The sequence below is a fragment of the Ursus americanus genome, chromosome 10, assembly GCF_024610735.1.
Source record: "Ursus americanus isolate L20-20 chromosome 10, mUrsAme1.1.p, whole genome shotgun sequence".
Lineage (NCBI taxonomy): Eukaryota > Metazoa > Chordata > Mammalia > Carnivora > Ursidae > Ursus > Ursus americanus.
This window is the reverse complement of record NC_142136.1, coordinates 34724006-34742623: the sequence shown is the minus strand read 5'-3', so window position 1 is coordinate 34742623 and position 18618 is coordinate 34724006. Positions and strand designations below refer to the sequence as shown.

Below are 18618 nucleotides of genomic sequence, written 5' to 3'. Positions count from 1 at the left end.
TCCCATTTTACCAAAACAAGTCTTCAGGATCTCTTAATCCAAGGTTTTAGGAAACTGCTAATAATCATTTAGAATGGAAACATTATTTGAAACCAGTCTGGCATTCTCAGTCTTTGCTACATTTATTTTCATGACAACAAAGGAAAATAATCCCATAGTACTATTTTTCTTAGGTGATGTAATAAAGCATGCAATTTTAATTTCCATTTTTAATTTTTAATTCCAAATTTAATTTTAATTTCATATCTGTATCATCTATATTTTTGTGTATACCACACACACACACACAGAAATGGAAAATCTATGTACATAAATATCTAATATATATGCAATGTATACATAATATATATAACACACATATATCAAAATATCCTCTAAACATAATACACATGCTTAAAATACTCTAGTGCAGAATCACTTCATAATGAAGTCACAGACACTGTACAACAAATAAGATGGATGGAAATTAATTTGGCAACAATCCAGGAGTTATCATTCCATTGGGATTATGTACTTTTTTTCAATAATTTTCTCCTTCTCTCCAACCTCCCCTACTGTTTTCCCTACTCCAGCCCTTTCAAACACATGGAAAAAACAGCCCACCTATAGGGGAAAACCCTACAAAATCATGCAAGCATGCAAAATAGAGAGCAGGGCCACAGGTCCCATCAATTATGCTCTTCCTGTCTCTTAAATAAATTGACCTCACTTTCAGGTGAAATAACTTTTATGTAAAAACATCCCTTGTACTCAGTCTATTCTTGACAACCAGAGCAAATAAAATTTAGAATATTACTAAGATAACAAAAGCTAACACTGCTTCCTGTAATCTCAATTTTCTACTTTCATATAAATGTGCTTTTCATCTTAATTGTCTGGACTGACACAGCCAAAGACAAAGAACCAACCTCGCAGGCCAGGGTCCTATCAGCCTTATTAGAAAATGGACTTTATTGTCCAGCACACACAAAAAAAGATTTGTTGAAGGGAAAGGGTGGAACAAAAGTTCCCAACACAGTAAGATAAAGTCAGATCCAAAAATAAAGTTATACAGTCTTATCATCAACAGAATGAGCCACCTAAGAAAGAGGACAGAATCACAGAATACAGAGACACTTTACATGAAGGAGCTGATCGGGGACTAAGCACATTCCCTATTCATATAGTGCCTCCTTCCCTGATTTATACACTAATTTTTAGCCTGGTTATCTCTACAGCTTTTACATTTTTTGTTTAAAAATTAAGTGGCCTATACTAAGTTTAAATAACTCAGATAAATTGTAGTCACTTAAATTATATAGAATTTACACTTAAAGAAAACACTTTCCACTGATAATGCACACAAAAATTTCACAGGTATAATACGATGAGATATTATGAAAGCATTATATACCAATCACTATACACACTATAAGAAAAAAATACTCAAATTCTTGTTTTAATCTGAACCTTTTTTTTTTTCCCACTTTAAATATTTATCCAAATTCCTTTCGATTCAAAAATTGAGTGCCTAAACCTTGGTTATGAGAAAAAAATTTTTTTAAGATTTTATTTATTTGAAGGAGAAGGAGAGAGGGCATGAGCTGGGGTATGGTTAGAGGGAAAGGAAAGCAGACACCCCACTGAGCAGAGAGCCCAATGCAGGGCTCTATCCCAGGACCCTGACATCATGACCTGAGCTGAAGTCAGATACTTGACCGAGTGAGCAACCCAGGCACCTCAAGGTTATTAGAAATTTTAATATTCACTGTGTCGAGATTCAGTGATAGAATTTATTTCATTTTTGTTTCAAGTTTAATAAATTGCAACCAATTCATACAAACTTCTACAACTCAACAAAAAAAATCCAATAATTTCATTGATTCATTAAATCTGAAAGTTAAAAAACTTAAAAATGCATCATGGCATTTGATGGAGTGACTTGGAATAATAAATGCTGAGCCAAAACAGAAGGTGAAAGCCCCAATGGGGAGGGACTAAATTCACAGTATGCTTGCTAAGAATGTAAGAGACCGGACTAGCCAATATATATAAAACAATGTATTTACTGATAGAAACATAATAATGAGGTAATTACTGTTTTGTTATATAAAGATGAGGAAACCGGCACAGAGTAGTAAAGCCAATTTGCCCAAGTTCACACACTTGTAAAGTGTTGGGATCCAGACTGAAATGCGAAGTCTGCTCTAGAGCCTCAACTCTGACACAATACCAAGAAAAAGACTGAGATATAGTTATATTTATGGGCTGGAACATCAAGGCTGTCATGATAGGAAAGGGGTAAGGAGTGCTCAGAGAATGACGGACATACAGAAGCTCCCTTCATAGATGTTAGGGCTTTTGAGAAGGCAAGGGGGATCATATAAAACAGAGAGGTGAACAGTCATCACTGAATCAACACATCAGTATCCTGTTTTCTACATGACAGAATTTAGATGGTTTTCCTTTCCAAAGCACTTTACATAAACAAGAACTAAGAGTTAACACTGTGACCTAGTCAAAACTATTAACTGGTAACACCAGCTCTAAAGAAATATTCTGGGCACTAAGCCCATGAAAGCTATCTGTGTTACTGTTACATACACACATGTTACACTTTTCTAGTAATCAAAATGTAAAACCAAATTCATCCTATCTTCAGCAATGCCTGATTACATCTGTATTTACTCATTCTATGGTCCTTCCAACTGTGTATTACACAATCATCAATAATAATGGATTTAAACAGCAGAGGAAATAAAAATCCTATTCAGGATCAAGAGCATAGTAATGATGTATGGAAGAGAACACGGAGCATGTTGGCCCTCAAAGCTACTTACAAGGAGCTTCCTCTTCTCAGTAAACTAGTAAAGCATAATGTAAATAATATACAGACACTGGTAAACCTAATGTTAACATTTCTAATATGTAAACGCAATTCCTTCAAGGCAGTCTGCTAAAGCCATACACCACTCTCAATATTGAATTATAGTTTCTGCAGCTCACTGAAGCAATATGAATCTTAATTAATTATATAAGGATGCAATGATGCTGCTCAAGTTTGAGGTTTTAAAAATTCACATTTAGATAAAAATGAAAGAAATAGCAGAATAAAGATATTCTGCTATCTCCTTCTTCCTTGAAATCTATTAAAACACTAAAAGGAATTACATAACACATAAATGGCCAATAGTACAAACATATTTTCCATAAAAGACATCAATAAAACCAATAAGGTACCTAAGAATAAAATAAGTAAGAACTGTCTAAGGCTTCTCTGGCAAAAACTATGCATCTTTAATGCCAGACAAGTGAACAAAACTGAATAAATGGTAAAATAAACCCTGACTGTGGATGAGAAAATTCAAAATTATCTTTCATTTTCTTTCCTTGCTGTCCAGAAAGTTTCATACTAGGTTAATAAATGCACAAAAATACACCAAAAAGCGTATTCCTTCATTATACTAAGTTATATGTACCTCATCTTTATCATTTCAATTTGATACAATATTGCAATAACCAATATTATGAAGAGGTATTCAATGCACCTGCTTTGTATTTCTTGGTCATGAGAAAAAGAAATGAAATCAGTTTGAGAACAAAGGCCAGAAAAATGAAACTTTTATTAACTTTGTAACTTACATAAGAAATTCTATTTATTTTTTTACTAACTTTGAATTTATGATACATCTCAAGAGAGGAAAAATATGGAAACATTGGGAATGAGAAATAAACTTGATTCTTAAATTCTACATGCGATTAGCAGGTACCAACCATACTACCACGTGTTCTAGACAAAAACTTAAAAGGATAGCTATTCATAAATGAATCTATATTTCTCTTACTAATTAATAAACACCATGCTGTGAGTAACTGGTGATAATGTACTATTAAGAAAAATCAATAAATTTACACTGAGGGTCAAAGTAATTGGTGTTGTGGAATAGAAAATGATGTATTGTGCATTGATCCTTTAGCAATCTTTTAACTAAAAAGAAGAGAAAGCTAATTACTTTAGCAGGTATCTGAAAATGATAAGATTAAAACAAGCTAATTATATGTTCTTGAATAATGACTTACTTTGATGAAAGTAAATTGAGGAAAAGCATACTGTGATTTAGGCAAAGAAATATTAGATTTTACTAATTACAACATAATCCTGATCCATTTAACTGCCCTTAACCTATTTTCAAGAAGCTTAAACAGAAACAGCAAACATTATTGAACAGAACTATATAGCACATTTCCCCATACTATGCAAGATAAACTGAAATGCTAAAGACATTTGTATATGTGAGACTGAAATTAAAACTTTACCAGGTAAAATGGCCAACAAAGTTCAATGAATTTTTCCTAATAGCCATAGTTTAAAAGTAGTTTTATTTAAGTGTTCACTTACCTCAGACAATGTTGGAGAAATGAAACAGCACATGCTGATCAAGTCTTGAAGATACATTTATGTAGATACCACTTCACGTAAAGTTTTAACAGACACATCGCCCAATCATTAATGTTTAGTTCTCGTAACACATTTCAATTTGCAATTACTCTCATATGATTATTTTGGAATAAATACTGAACACCACAGAATTTGACCCCATGTTTTCTTTCTCAAAGCTTTGTTCTTCCCATTGTTACCTGACTATCCATAATTGTTCTTCTATCAAAATTCAATACATGAAAAGAGCAATTTAAATCTATCTCTACTCCACTCATCTATAATATTCAGTAGTAACAATACTTAAACTTTGGTCAGTAACTGAATGAGAGGCAGCAGGAGTATTGCATCTGCTGTATACAGGGTACTTATAAAATTGCACTGGTTGATGTAATTAGTGGAATTATTACTTTTTAAAGTTACATACCTCCTCTGGTTCTTCAGAAGAGTCAGCATCCTGCTCACAGAGAACGGGCACTGAAGACAGGCTCTCCGCTTCTCCCCGCATGGATCACAAGAACAGGGAATGGGCAAAAGGCAACACACAAATCCTCTCCTCCTGTAGAGTCAGATAGAAAATGCATTATCAACTCAAGTGAAAGGAGGGGAAAACAGAGTCCTATGTGAAATTTCCATAGCACAACAAAGGAATGTTACTGAAAGAAATTGGAATATATTTCTTGAGAAATTATTCACTGATCCCAATAGATCAGAACTCATAACTTCCCTTAAAGAATAAAATTAGAGGAAATGGATGAAAAAACAACAGCAACAACAACAAAATCAAAACCTCAACAAAAGCCTCAGAGGGAAATAAGTCACAAGATCAGATAATGGGGTGCCCAGGTAGCTCGGTCGGTTAAGCATCTGACTCTTGATTTCAGCTCAGATCATGACCTTGGGATAGTGGGATTAGGCCTGCCTCAGGCTCTGTGCTCAGCATACAGTCGGCTTGAGATTCTCTCTCTCACTTCTCCTTCTCACCATGTCTCTAAAAATAAATAAAATCTTAAAAAAAAATACTGGGTGAGGGGAGATAGGAGAGTATTAATCCTGTATAAAAGACATATTTGTAATGCCAAACTTGACAGAGCAGAAAACCATGGATACACAGCTCACACTTGAGGTATACCAATATAATTCAAATAATCCCTTGGTTAAAAACAAAACAAAACAAAAAACAAAACAAAACAAAACACCCACCACACAGATACAAAAATGAGAAAATAACAGATTCAGATGACAAAAGGTAAAGAGCCCACACAGGTAAAGTAGTATTTCTTTTGAAAAAATAAGAGAGAAGAGTAAATCTAAACAGAACATTTCTGAGCTGAAAGGGTCCCAAGTGTTCAGACAAAGGGGCCCCCAATAACATTAGCAAAATTTACTAAAGTCATTCCCATTTAGAAACTACTAAGTATGGAATTCTAACAACAGGGAAGAAACATCTACAAAGCACATCTATAAAAAATATACCTAAAACAGAACAAATGCAAGCCAACTTCACTGATCTGTGAAAACTCAAGTCTAAAAAAAAAAAAAAAACCTCAAAACAAAAAGTTTAATGGTACAAGAACTCTATGTCTAAATGTCCTCAGATATTCTAAGATTCATAGAACATGGTGACATGAACTTTACTGCCACCTCAGTTATTTTTCCCCTCTTTGCAACCAACCTTTGCCAGCTTTAATTTTCTAGCAATATTCTCAAGTTTTATGTGGTATCATATTTAGATTAGTACTGCTATAGAATATATGTAACCAAATTAAAATGTTCTTGGCCAGAATAGATCCTATTTATATAATGACTTTATTGTATAGTAATCTAAGCTATGAAATTTGCAAAAGCTCGTGCGATGGTTTAATTTTGTAATTTGGCAAGATGAGTTGAAATTTGCTTTCTCCACAGTATAATTTATTTTAGGGGAGTTAAATGATTTCTGTTCCATGTCTATTACAGGTTGTGAATTTAAGGACACTCCCTGGGAGAGGGTAATCTATGTATGTAAATTGTGAGATTTTATCGGAACCTAGAGTTCAACTTGCAGAACGTTAAAATGAATCTCTTTGCAAAAGAGAAGTTTATCACTAATGAGTAGAACCTGGGACACTGGAATTATTTCTCTCAAATAAGAGATGAAATGAAGGTAGCTCCCACTTTTGTACAGGGAGTGCTCCTTTATTCATAACATTCAACTAATACTTATTGAGTACTCAAACTGGTGTTGGAGATGCCAAGAAAGACATCTCTTGCTCTCTGGGAGTTTATACTCCAGGGGTGATGACAAATCATAGATATTTAAAATGTTGTATGGAGAGTGACAGAGTTATTCACAGGTTATTATGGGAGTCAGTAGGGGTGGCATCCAAACCATGAGTGAGTCTGAGGACCACAGATCATGGAAGCTGGCTCTCCTCCTGTGAACTCTATACTGTTATTTTTTGTATGTTAAAGTACATTAACTGGGTCACATGACCAACTTGGAGCAAAGACAAAGAAAAATTTATTAGCTCAGATATTTTCCTAGTCCATTAATTTATTCATTAATTGCCTCTTAAAAATACCACTTCATTGAGGTATGAATAACATATAAAAACTACATATTTAGTGTCTACAACTTGAGAAGTTCAGAAATAAGGATACACTGATGAAATCACCCATCTATGCCATAAACACATCTATCACTTCCAAAAGTATTCTTTTGTCCTTTTATTATTTGCTTTGGGTGGAAGCTGAATTTGGAGTAACCTACAGAATACATTTCCATATAATACAAGGTTCTTATTTACCTTGTGTACTACTTTTAAAAACATATCCCTGGAAGGGATATGCAGTATTTTAAGTACCTGTTGGAATAAGACAGAATAAATAGTACTTTAGTAGTCAGGAGAGTTATATTCTAAAAGCCTAACCTGATTATCTTACAGCCAGACCTGACATTTTGCAACCGTAGTAGAACAATGCCTGAATAGAACAGTTATGAGACTTGAGAACCAAAATTTTAAAGAAAAGCAATCCTAGATCAAGACAACTATATACAGATACAGATGGAAAACAATGAGCATTCCTTAAAGACAACTTAAAATACTTGGCAATTTCATTTTCTTTCACAACAGTTTTGAAACACTGTCTCTTTTGCCGAAGTATTACACAAAATTGGATTATTCCTGATTATGGTATTTTTAAAAGGTCTTTTACTTGGCTTAGAAAAAAAATCGTTTATCATCTTTTGTAACATCAGTGTTCAAATACTTGAGAAAGGATGTCAGAACATAATAAACTTGTAATAATTAAAGTTCTACCTAAATCTTCCCTGGCTTAGCAAAGAGGTCTCAAAAATCAGCAGTAGAGCTTGTTAAAAAATGTGGATTTCCCCCTTTCTCACTGGCCCCTTCTGATCCTCACTCAGCTAGACCCTGAGTACGTCTCAGCCAGACACTGTCATGGTCTTCCAGCATGCACCTGAGAGATTCTGAGGTGGGAAGCTCACAGGACCTACCTTAAGAAATGATGCTCTGAAAAAAAGCAGCAACTCTGAGAGGGCTTTTATTTCTCACACTCTATACATCAGGCAGTGGGTCCAGAGAGGTAAGATTTATAACCAATTAAGTGTTGTAATCCAGAATTATGAATAGGAGTATTACAGACCACATGGGCAAAATATTATCCAGCACGGTTTAGACTTGATATTTGGGGATTATATTTTATATGGATTATTCTGGGATCCAATACTTGGTTATATCTTTCAAAATGATTTACAAACTTTGTTTAGTATAGAATCACAATCACTATTGTAGTTTGTGTCACTTGCTTTTAGCTTTGTTTTTTTTTTCTCCCTTTATGATTGATGGTATCTTACTTGTCAGCATGGGCCAGCACATCGACACAAAATGAAAATATATATTTGATCATAACTGAGCTATTGACATCACTAGATTATGAGTGTTTTAAAACTTATTGCCGCAATACAACACAGGTGACTTTCTTCATTCCTCCGCTTCTGTAATAACAATCAGTTTTTCTGCAGGTGGAAATGCCTTTTAGTTTGCATAATTCTGTACTGCAATATCGCACCATATTGAAATATATGAAACTTTTGTTTAAGATGAATAGGTGATAAAATGTTTTACAAGGTTTATTTTTTCCATTGGCACCATAATGCTTTGTTACAAAAACAAATAATGAAAAACATCATCATTAACACTCAAAAAAGCACCATAAGGTTAACATGTTTGCTTTTACTGTGATATACTGTATATGGTTTGACATTATAACAGTAAAAAGCAAATGAAAACCAAAATAATGAAGAGTTTTCTCCATTCTCATTGAGAACCCAAACAAAACAAAACATAAACCTGCATAGCATCTTTGCTAAAATTGCTTACTTTGTTCTAATTTTCCAGAGTAACTCTGAAAAAGACTAAGAGATATAAGGTTGAATAGGTAGACTTTCATTATGCTCCTTATGAATGTTCTAGTTTCTTTTTCCATAAAAACCAAGATTTGAAGTATTCATTCACATTTTCAGATCTACATTGTAGAGTTCTACTTTTTGACATCTCAATTTTCAGAAATTTGAGCTTTGTTCCCAAGGCAAAACAAAACAAAAAGCCAAATAGGAAGCTGACAATAAATACTCATGATATAATAGAGATAACTGAGGTACCCAAACTTTTAGAAAGGAATCCTGACTACACAATGGCCCCTGGAGGCTGGCACAATTACTCATCTTACAGGAAACAGCTCCAAGGCCGCCATCTTCCATGTCACCAGAGTTCCTATAGGATTCAACTCTAGTCCCCCCACCCCCATTAACCTACTTGACAGCAAGCATTTTGTCTCACTCTGTCCCACCTTCCCACTCCCTAACAGTTTTTCTCAAACTTCATCTCAGGATCTGCTTCTACAAAACCCAAACTGAGGCAAAGGATAAGAAAGAAACTGGGAAAAAAAAAAAAAAAAAGACTTATAATGAAATATAAAGCCACAGAACTGGCGTGGAGACAAAGTCATGATTGGTTTCATATTTCACACTATGGAATTTGGGTTTTATTGAAAAGGTAATGATTAATTTTAATAAGGAATGATGCAGCTTATTTGGATTTTAAAAATATATTGATATATTTTGGGATATCAAAACAGAAATTGCTTTCAAGTTTCATCTCTCATGATGCTACACTTTATTTTCTACTAACTAATAGCATGATGCAATTGCTTCTTTTCTGCTTGTCCTCTTGGCTACCATTGACACAGCTGGTTTCAATGGTTAGCTGGCCAACGTACTGTCTATGGTCCAACAACGGTAATACAGAAGGAAGACACAGAGCACTTATTCATATTTTGAAGTATATTTGTTTTCAATTTTAAATAACCTACCATTTTACATGGGAATTTCCCCCACATATTCTTCCTTCATTTAATCATTGTTTAGGAATATGTTAAGTCTAAAAAATGATGAAATTGAGAGAAAACACATTTCTAAAATAGGCTTTATGATGGTTCATTGTTTTTAGGTAGAAAAAAAACTTCAAAAGGAACTATATTTTCCGTTCAGTGCAATGCAGCAAATATATGGAAAGGTATGATGTTGGGGAAAAAATAAAACTTGATTATAGCTTTCTAAGACTTCATAATTGTGTGTCAAGGGGGTAATATAAATTCTAAAATGGAAGATTTCAATATGAGAAGAGTGAAATGAAATTACAGTTATTTATCATACAGAAATGATGAGCTGAAATTTTCTGAGCTACTGGTGAAGGTGTAAGTTGTGTAAGAGACTAAGTGAGAAGCACCTGTTGTTCTTGTTTGTTCAAAAGACCAATACTGAGTCCCTGCTCAAGGGCACCTGCTTATCCTTCATTCAAGAACTCTGCGAGCTGACTCAAGGATATAAAATTAAGAAAAGAGACAAGAGTCTCTAATATGGTGTCTGAACCATTCTGTTCACTAAAAGTAGAAGGTGTTTTTTGTTTATTTGGGTTATTACATAAGTCAAATGAGGCCTCAGTACTTCGCCTGTCACATTTATTCCTGGGAGCCCACTTACTCATTAGCCATATTCAAGCACCTCGGTGTCAATCCATTTCCAGAGACGTAATTGTTAACTCCGTCCTGCTGCCTTTATGCCACTTGGTCTATGACAACCAGGTTCTTTGACTAAGATTAAAGAAACCATGTCAACTCCAGCTTATCAGGTGATTTTCCTCTGGCATACAAGAGGAGCAAAGAAACTATTCTGAAAGTTATCTCTCCGATCTATGTCTCATGGGGCATTTACTTCTATCCAATAGCCTGATAATGAAAGAGAATAAGACAGACACACACACACACATCAAACTTCTGAATAAAAAGCCAGAATTAGAGCCTAGATTCTGGAGCCTGTATAGACTAGTAGATGAGGAAATCTTATAAACATAATTCCAAGTAGTAGATATACTGCTCATATAGTTTAAAAAAAAAAAAGACAGGATGGGGTACAGCTATACATATTCTTGGGCAGTGGCTAAGGTTGTACAATGAATAATGAAAAGGAAGATGGGGAAGAGATTCATAGAAGTACACTTTGGAATAGCCTAGAATCTGAGATCACCCATTTCTGTGCAAACCCTCAAAGATGTATCAGGGATGATTTATTTTTTAAATAATAAAAAGGTCAGGACCCATACTAAGGATGGTATTTGCTTTCTTTGGTCAGCCTAACTGGTACGGGAAAAAATGGGTTCAAAAACAAAGCATCCATGGACAAAGAGATTAATATATTAATTCAGATATTTGAGTTTCTATCATGTGCCAGACCCTGTTCTAGGCTCTGATGCAGCAAAGGACTAAAACAGACGAAACAACAAAGCAGCTTGTTCTCATGGAAACTATCCCAGTGGTTAAGGATCTTCATGATGTAAAAAACACATTCCCTTACCAAGGATGAGTTCACCAGACTCACTGCTGAGTTTTCTTTTTTCCTTTCTTTTTTTTTTTTTTTTTAAGATTTTATTTATTTATTTGACGGAGAGAGAGAGACAGTCAGCGAGAGAGGGAATACAAGCAGGGGGAGTGGGAGAGGAAGAAGCAGGCTCCCAGGGGAGGAGCCTGATGCGGGGCTCGATCCCAGAACGCGGGGATCATGCCCTGAGCTGAAGGCAGACGCTTAATGACTGAGCCACCCAGGAGCCCCTTGCTGCTGAGTTTTCAAATACTGAACAGCCTGGAGCTCCTGATACAGTTCCACACCACCAGTCTTTAGCATACTGGTGAAATTGGACCCTTCCATCAGGGGGAAGACCTACTTAGCAAAGTTTCCCCACTGTAAGAGACACTCATTCTTGATTTAGATTTCTTTTGTTTGTCCCTTCCAGAAACACTCATTGAATGATACTCTTCAAACCACAGCATCCAAATTTACTTCCCAGTGTGAAGTAATGAGATAATTCATTTGGAATTCACTGGTTTTAATATGCACCCAGTTATCTAACACAGGACCAGACAGCCTTGTAAAATAGCAAATAGGCCTATGGAAAATCTAGCTACTGCTAAAGCAGCAAGGAAAGATCTTGTCAGGCCAAGGTGTTTTCTTATAACATATGGTATATGCTTCGTGACAGTATACTATAGGATGTAGGTCTGTCCCAGACACAGGTAACAAGGGATGAAAGCGTGGGCGATGTCGCTCATGACTATATCTAGTGATGAGCTTTAAGACTCATTTTAGTGCCCAAGGAAAGAATAATTTTGTGGATCCAATAGTGATTCCACTGAATCTGGAGATCTGGAAACTGGTATAAGGTCAATTTGTATTCCTCATGCCCCTGATAAAACACAGGGTTATTCTGATGGCACAGAAAGATTTTTATCAAAGAAGAAAATGTTAATGTGAATTTCAAAAGGATTACAGATGACAAAGTATTCTTTGGAATATTTTATAATAATGAAAGAAAAGGTAGTCTGCCACAATTCAGATACCTTTAATTGATCAAACATAATTTACACATGTCACCTCTAATTCATGTATTGGCTCCATCTTACTATAGTTTATCTGCTGCAATGTTCCCATAGCAGATTTACTCTTGCATTCATTCATTTATTCCACAAACATCTCTTTGTACCTGATTACCAAGGTAAGGAAAGTGCTGGTTTCTACAAGGACACAAATATAGACTGTCCTCAAACTTAAAAAGTTTAGTGTTAAGATAGATAAATTAGAAAACAGCTATAATAAAATTTGGTAAGCAAATATAGAGGACAGAGCTAGGGGATACTCTGATGAACAGCAGGCTGGAATGGAAAATCCCATCATGAAGAAGTGATCTTAAGCTGTATTAAATTTGTTGAAAATAAAGCACAAGAGTCATTGCAGACAATCTCTGCTTACGGGAAACATATGTCCAAAGACTCATAGGTAAGAGAAGATGGTATACTCTAGAGCCCGCAAAAGCATGTACTGGCGAGTGGAGGGTGTAGATGGGTAATATTAAACTCATTACTACATACCCCTGTACCCATGACAGTACTCAAAAAATGAATACATGGTCTGGAGAAGGGAAAATAGGAAGCCCCTGAAGATAGGTTTTCTCCTTATCTTTAATGTTATTCATGTGAATTAATGCTATGAACTTCAGGAAACTCTGTATGATAGATACTACCTTTAAAAACCTAGAAGACACCTTAGTATAGTTACTCAAAATCAACACTGCACATTTATCAAATTAAGGCTTATGCAAGAAAATAGAGTTCTGAAGAAATGGGACACAACAGATAGTTTGGGAAGAGAAAGGAACACATTAGAAATGGTTTATTGAATGAAAGCTAGTGAGGGTAGAGTATTGTAAAAGTAGTTGGCAGTGGGCTCTGAATGTCTAGAAACTGGGAGTAAAGGATGGAATAAGACAAATATAAGATTTTTTTTTAAAAGATTTTATTTATTTATTCAACAGAGATAGAGACAGCCAGCGAGAGAGGGAACACAAGCAGGGGGAGCGGGAGAGGAAGAAGCAGGCTCATGGCGGAAGAGCCTCACGTGGGGCTCGATCTGACAACGCCGGGATCACGCCCTGAGCCGAAGGCAGACGCTTAACCGCTATGCCACCCAGGCGCCCCACAAATATAAGATTTTTTTTAAATTATATCTGAGCCTGATTGTAACTTGTCTCTAGAACTTAGCTGGTAGTTTGTTTGCCCAGAGCTGTTGTAACAAAAGTCATCTACAGTGGTATGTACAAAGAGAATTTGCACTAACTCAGGAAACACTTTGCAATACTACATGATTTTCTAATAAGCAATTTTGCTATTTTGTTCCATACAAGTATTTAATTTTCCTTCAAATACTCTTACATTTTTAATGCCTCATTTCTTAATTTAAGAAATGCACTGATTAGCAAATTTGAGATTTAACCTGAGAACATTATGTTTCAAGGCCTATATTCATCACTTCCTCCCCAATGGATCCATGCATGCTTATCACTTTTAACTCACTCCAGATTCTTTTTAATGGAAAGGAAGCTTTTAGCTGTTAGTAATTGTTTTTCTCTTTAAAAACCACACAGCGTTCTTCAAATCACCATCTTTATCCATTTCCATATTACCTGTTACAAACCAGTCAACAGAATTAGTCACAGCATTCACATTCTTGTTTCTTCCTGATGCTATGACATCCCCATAGAGCAACTGCTTCCTCCTTTCTACAACACGGCTTTAGTCACAAACTAACATTGCTTTTGCAAGGTGTAGGATTAGCTAGAGAAATGACAGCTTTCTTCTCAAACACATAGTTTTTTGTTTTATTTATTTTTTTGTTTTCCTCCTCACCTAACCATTCAAAAAGGGCATTTAGGGCAAGAAAGCAAGTTTCCTACATGTGTGATTCATGGGTCTACGGATCCAGCACCCTTATAAATTCATTCATAGGCCTGGGGAGGTAATCAAGAAAATCCCCCTGGCAGAGAAAGTGCCCTCCAATGCCCGCCCAGAAAAGCTGTTATTGTTAACAGACAGTGACTCCTTTGGGTTGCATATTTCCCCTTTCCTGAACAAGTTTTAATTGCATTTTATTGTGCCTTTTTAACAGCTGTACACTGTTTGAGAAAAGCATATACTGGAGGCTGGAGGTATAAGGATGGGAACAAATAAGTCTTTTACACTAGTTCAAAAGGAACCATAATTAGACCTAATGGAGAAAACAGTGATGCCTGACACTGAACCAAATTCACAGACTCAATGCAATTTTAGATAGCATACCCTGTGGAAAGAAGTAGTTTCTGTCTGTGGTAAATATAGTACGCACAGACAATCGTAGGTAACTACAGCAGAGCTTTCTAAGTATCTACCAGGATCAGAATTTCTTCTTCTTGGGTACGCAGTTCGATAGATTTCCCAGTCACTCTGTATTAAGTTGTGGCCCAAAATGTTGCCAGTAAAATATGAATGGAAGAAATGTGTGCCTATTTTGGCCAAAGCTTTAGTTGGTGGAAGGGTCACAAGGAAGAATCCAAGCTTCCTGAGAAAATTACGCAGGGAAACCCCCCACACACATTTAGCTACACCAATTTCAACCGTTAAGTAACCTGAAAGATAAACTTCCTTTGTATTAAGCCATTTAGGTTTTGTGACTTGTGTTAGCTTACGTCAAGTTATATGTACCAGTAACAGAAATGGAAATGAGGCTCTGAGAAGTTGCAAAGGGTATTACCAGGAGAATGGGTTAGGAATTAGGCTAAGACGTCGGGTTCAAGTTGGATAGAAGGAAAAATAAAATCTTTCAACATTCCTTCAGTGAGTTCCATTAACTAAGTTGTAGAACAGTATCTTTAAAATGGCCATTAAAGCCTTCCTGATTCAACCTCTGATTAACTCTACAGTCTCTCCCCGTCTCACACTCTTATTAGCTATAATCTGACCTTACTCGATTTTTTCAATTCTTGAATGTGGCATGATCCCCCATCCTCCCTCCCCACATATCAGAGCCTGGACAGATATTTTCTCTGCCTGAAATGCAATACTCTTGATTTTTCCCAATCACTACTCAAACTTTAGGTCTTGGCTTAATGTTACTTCTTCCAGCAGCGTAACCATAAGCCCCAGGGTATGAGACTGGAGCAAACTCCTCTGATGTGAGATAGCACAGAACCTGCCCTGAATTCTTTACGAAGTCCTTACTAACTCTCCTCCATATCAGGCATAACATTAGGGGTTAGGGATACTCGAGGACAGGATGCAACAGATACAGTATCTACTCTCCTAGGACTTAAATCAAGGAGGACGCTAAGGTAAAGGTAGAAGAATCATGCTAAAGGATGTTACTTTTAGACAGACATAGTGATCTGAAGGAAATTCCGGTGCAAACTTGTAAACTAAATCGCTATTTAAAGAAGTTTTCACTGAAGAAATATTAATGGAGGGGAGATTAGGAGGAGGAAGACCTTAAGTAATGGGCTACAGAGCACACAGTAATGTATCTCCACATGGCACATCTGTTTTGCTTGTCCAGCACCTGTGTTCTTGAGCTCGGATTGATAAAATATATGAGGTAGAGTAAGTTTTACCCACCACCAATTTATTTTGCTTTAGGAAGGTGATAGGGTAGATAGGGACCTCAAGTTTACAACAAAAGCATAGTAGAGGCCTCACGGTCGTTACATTGGGGATGTCTACCGTGCCCAGGAGGTTGGGGCAAACTACCTCATGACAGGGAGTCAATAAGCTGTGAGTCCCTTTGGATTTTATATTTGGCAGTTCTGTACCCCTCAGAGATATGCAAATAGAATCCATTCTCCAGTGCAGTTGTATCTCATTAATACCAGTTAGTCCTTATTCAGCAAGTTACCTCAATAAGGAACAGGTGCTTGCCTCTGTACATTATATTCTCAGGTTCTCATTTATTTTAGATCCCATGTCTGTCTAGAGATTCCTTGATTCCACACTGCAAAGAGGATTAGGTCAAAGAAAATCCTCAGGCTTCTACAAAGCTAAAGGAATGGCCTCACAACTGGCTGTTAACACTGGATTTGTACTCTGACAAAGTGAGCAGACAACACGGGAAAACGTTGGTGTTGGTGGGAGGGATAAGAAGTGGACATGCTATATAATTCTAGATGTTAGAATGAACTTCAAAAAGGCCAGAGGGCAAAGCTCAACAAGTAGTACAAGAGGAGACAGAAAAGATAAACATGGTTACAATCACAAAAATCTTCACCTGTGTTAAGGAATTTATTCTATGAAAAATGCAAAGTCATTGAGTGGCTTTAATGGTAAGATTTTATTTTGAAAATTTAAAGCCAGATGCAACATAGGGGCTTATATGAAGAGAGAAAGTGCCCAGGGTTTAGAGATAATCTAAGCAAATATTAGGTAAGACTGTAGTAAAGGATGTGGTGATAGACATGTGTAAATTTAGGAGATATTTAAATGGTAAAATTGACAGAACTTGCTGAGAGATTAGACAGAACAATGCAAGAGGTATGTGGCAGGTGTTAAATCCAGCTGGATGTTTTGGTTATCACTCACTGTTTTTGAGAACACAAGAACCAGTGTTGGGATGAAAATCATGATTTTTGTCTTGGAGTTTAGTTTGAGGTATCTTTGAAAAATCCAAGTAGAAATATCTATTAACAAGAAGATACAAATGTTCTAGAGCTCAGGGGTGATCTGTTGGTTTGGACAATGGCTTTGGAAGCCATGAGGCTATAAGATGCTAATTGAAGCCATAAGCATGGATGAAGTTGCCTAGTGAGAATCTAGAAGAATATAGAAAAGAATCAAGTCTTACAAATTCCCAGTATACATTAGCCAAGTGACAGAATGAATTTACAAAGAAATGTGTAAGGTTGTGACAACAATTAGGGAAACCTAGAGAGTGTGGTGACAAAATAAAAGAAGAGCGTTTTGCAAAAAGGTGTTGAAGCCTGAGTAGTGGACAGTGGATTTGAAGTTATGAAAGTAATCAGTGGCCTTAGGGAGCACGGATTCAATGGAGTTGATATGGAAGCCAGTTTTGTTTAGAAGCTGGGGAAGTGAAAGCGCCAGTGAGTGCAGCCAATTCTTCAGAGTAGTTTCATTAGGAGGGGAAGGAAATAGGAAGCTGGAAGAATATAAGAGGACAAGATATAATTGTTTTTAACCATAAAGGTAACTGATAATGTGAAGTTCCTGAACAGGTAGGAAGAGATGGAAGAACTTTCAAAAATTCATTAAAAGTCTGAGACTAAGTTTCCATTTCCTTAGAGAGAAGTTTGGATGGCCTTCGGCCCTATTTCCTTCCTGCCTTTGGTTTTTTAGAGAACTGACTCAGTTGCACAAAGCCAGTTTGCAGTGAGAGGCAGCCTTGGCCTGACTTCATCATTCCTGGCAGGAAAGGGCCATGAGTATGCATAATCCTTAGTGGTGTTTCTAGGTATGGAGACCCCTTAAGGATAGACTCCTTTTACTCAAATATGCCCCAACCTCTCAAGCTAATCTAAAACATGTCAAGCAACCAGGTGGGTTTAGGGGAAGCTGGTTCTTTCTTGAAGAGCCTCCACCATATGGCCCATCTCCAGCCTGCTAAGACAAGCCTCAGCTGCTGGAACCTTCACCATGACACACATCAAATGCCCATGCCTGGTCTGTGGTCTGCAATGAGGACTGTATGTGTGCTTTTACTTCTCTGCTTTTAAGTTTTTCTCCCTAACAAATCCTAGGTTACATCTGTGGCACTAAAGGTGTGTATCTGTGACCTTCTTGGAGGAGTATTTCAAAATTTCACTATAGTAGATAAAACTGTGAAATAATCTGCCTTACAGATCAGTTGCAGTTCTACATTCCATTTTTTTTAAATTTTTGCTCTAAGATTGTAGAATTTTTAGTGTATATATATATATATATATACACACACACACATATATATATATAAAATGTATAGGCTAAAGTATATATATATATATGTGTGTGTGTGTGTGATATATATATGTCATTATATATATATATATATATATATATATATATATATATATATATATATATAGTGCCATAGTTAGAGCAGTATTTCTCAACTCTGCTTCAAGTTTGTGAACAATGTAAATCCTTTACCAGAAACCCAGAAATGAATGAAGGATAATGCACAAAAGAGGCAGAGAAAGAAAACTAAAACAAAAACAAACAACAAAAACAAAAAACCATACTTGCAATGGTCTCGCTGAGAAGGAAGCACTCTACATTCTATTATATCCCAATAGATG

At 36.1% G+C, this 18618-nt stretch overlaps 1 long non-coding RNA gene across 1 annotated transcript in view; it reads right to left on the bottom strand.

Annotated features, from left to right (window-relative positions):
• The window catches only part of LOC148109348 (uncharacterized), a 371717-nt gene that overhangs the window by 283346 nt on the left and 69753 nt on the right, over positions 1 to 18618 (bottom strand). Inside the window, exon 2 of the long non-coding RNA XR_015725858.1 lies at positions 4845 to 4976. This is a non-coding gene — a long non-coding RNA (uncharacterized LOC148109348). The remainder of the gene's footprint in view (positions 1 to 4844; positions 4977 to 18618) is intronic.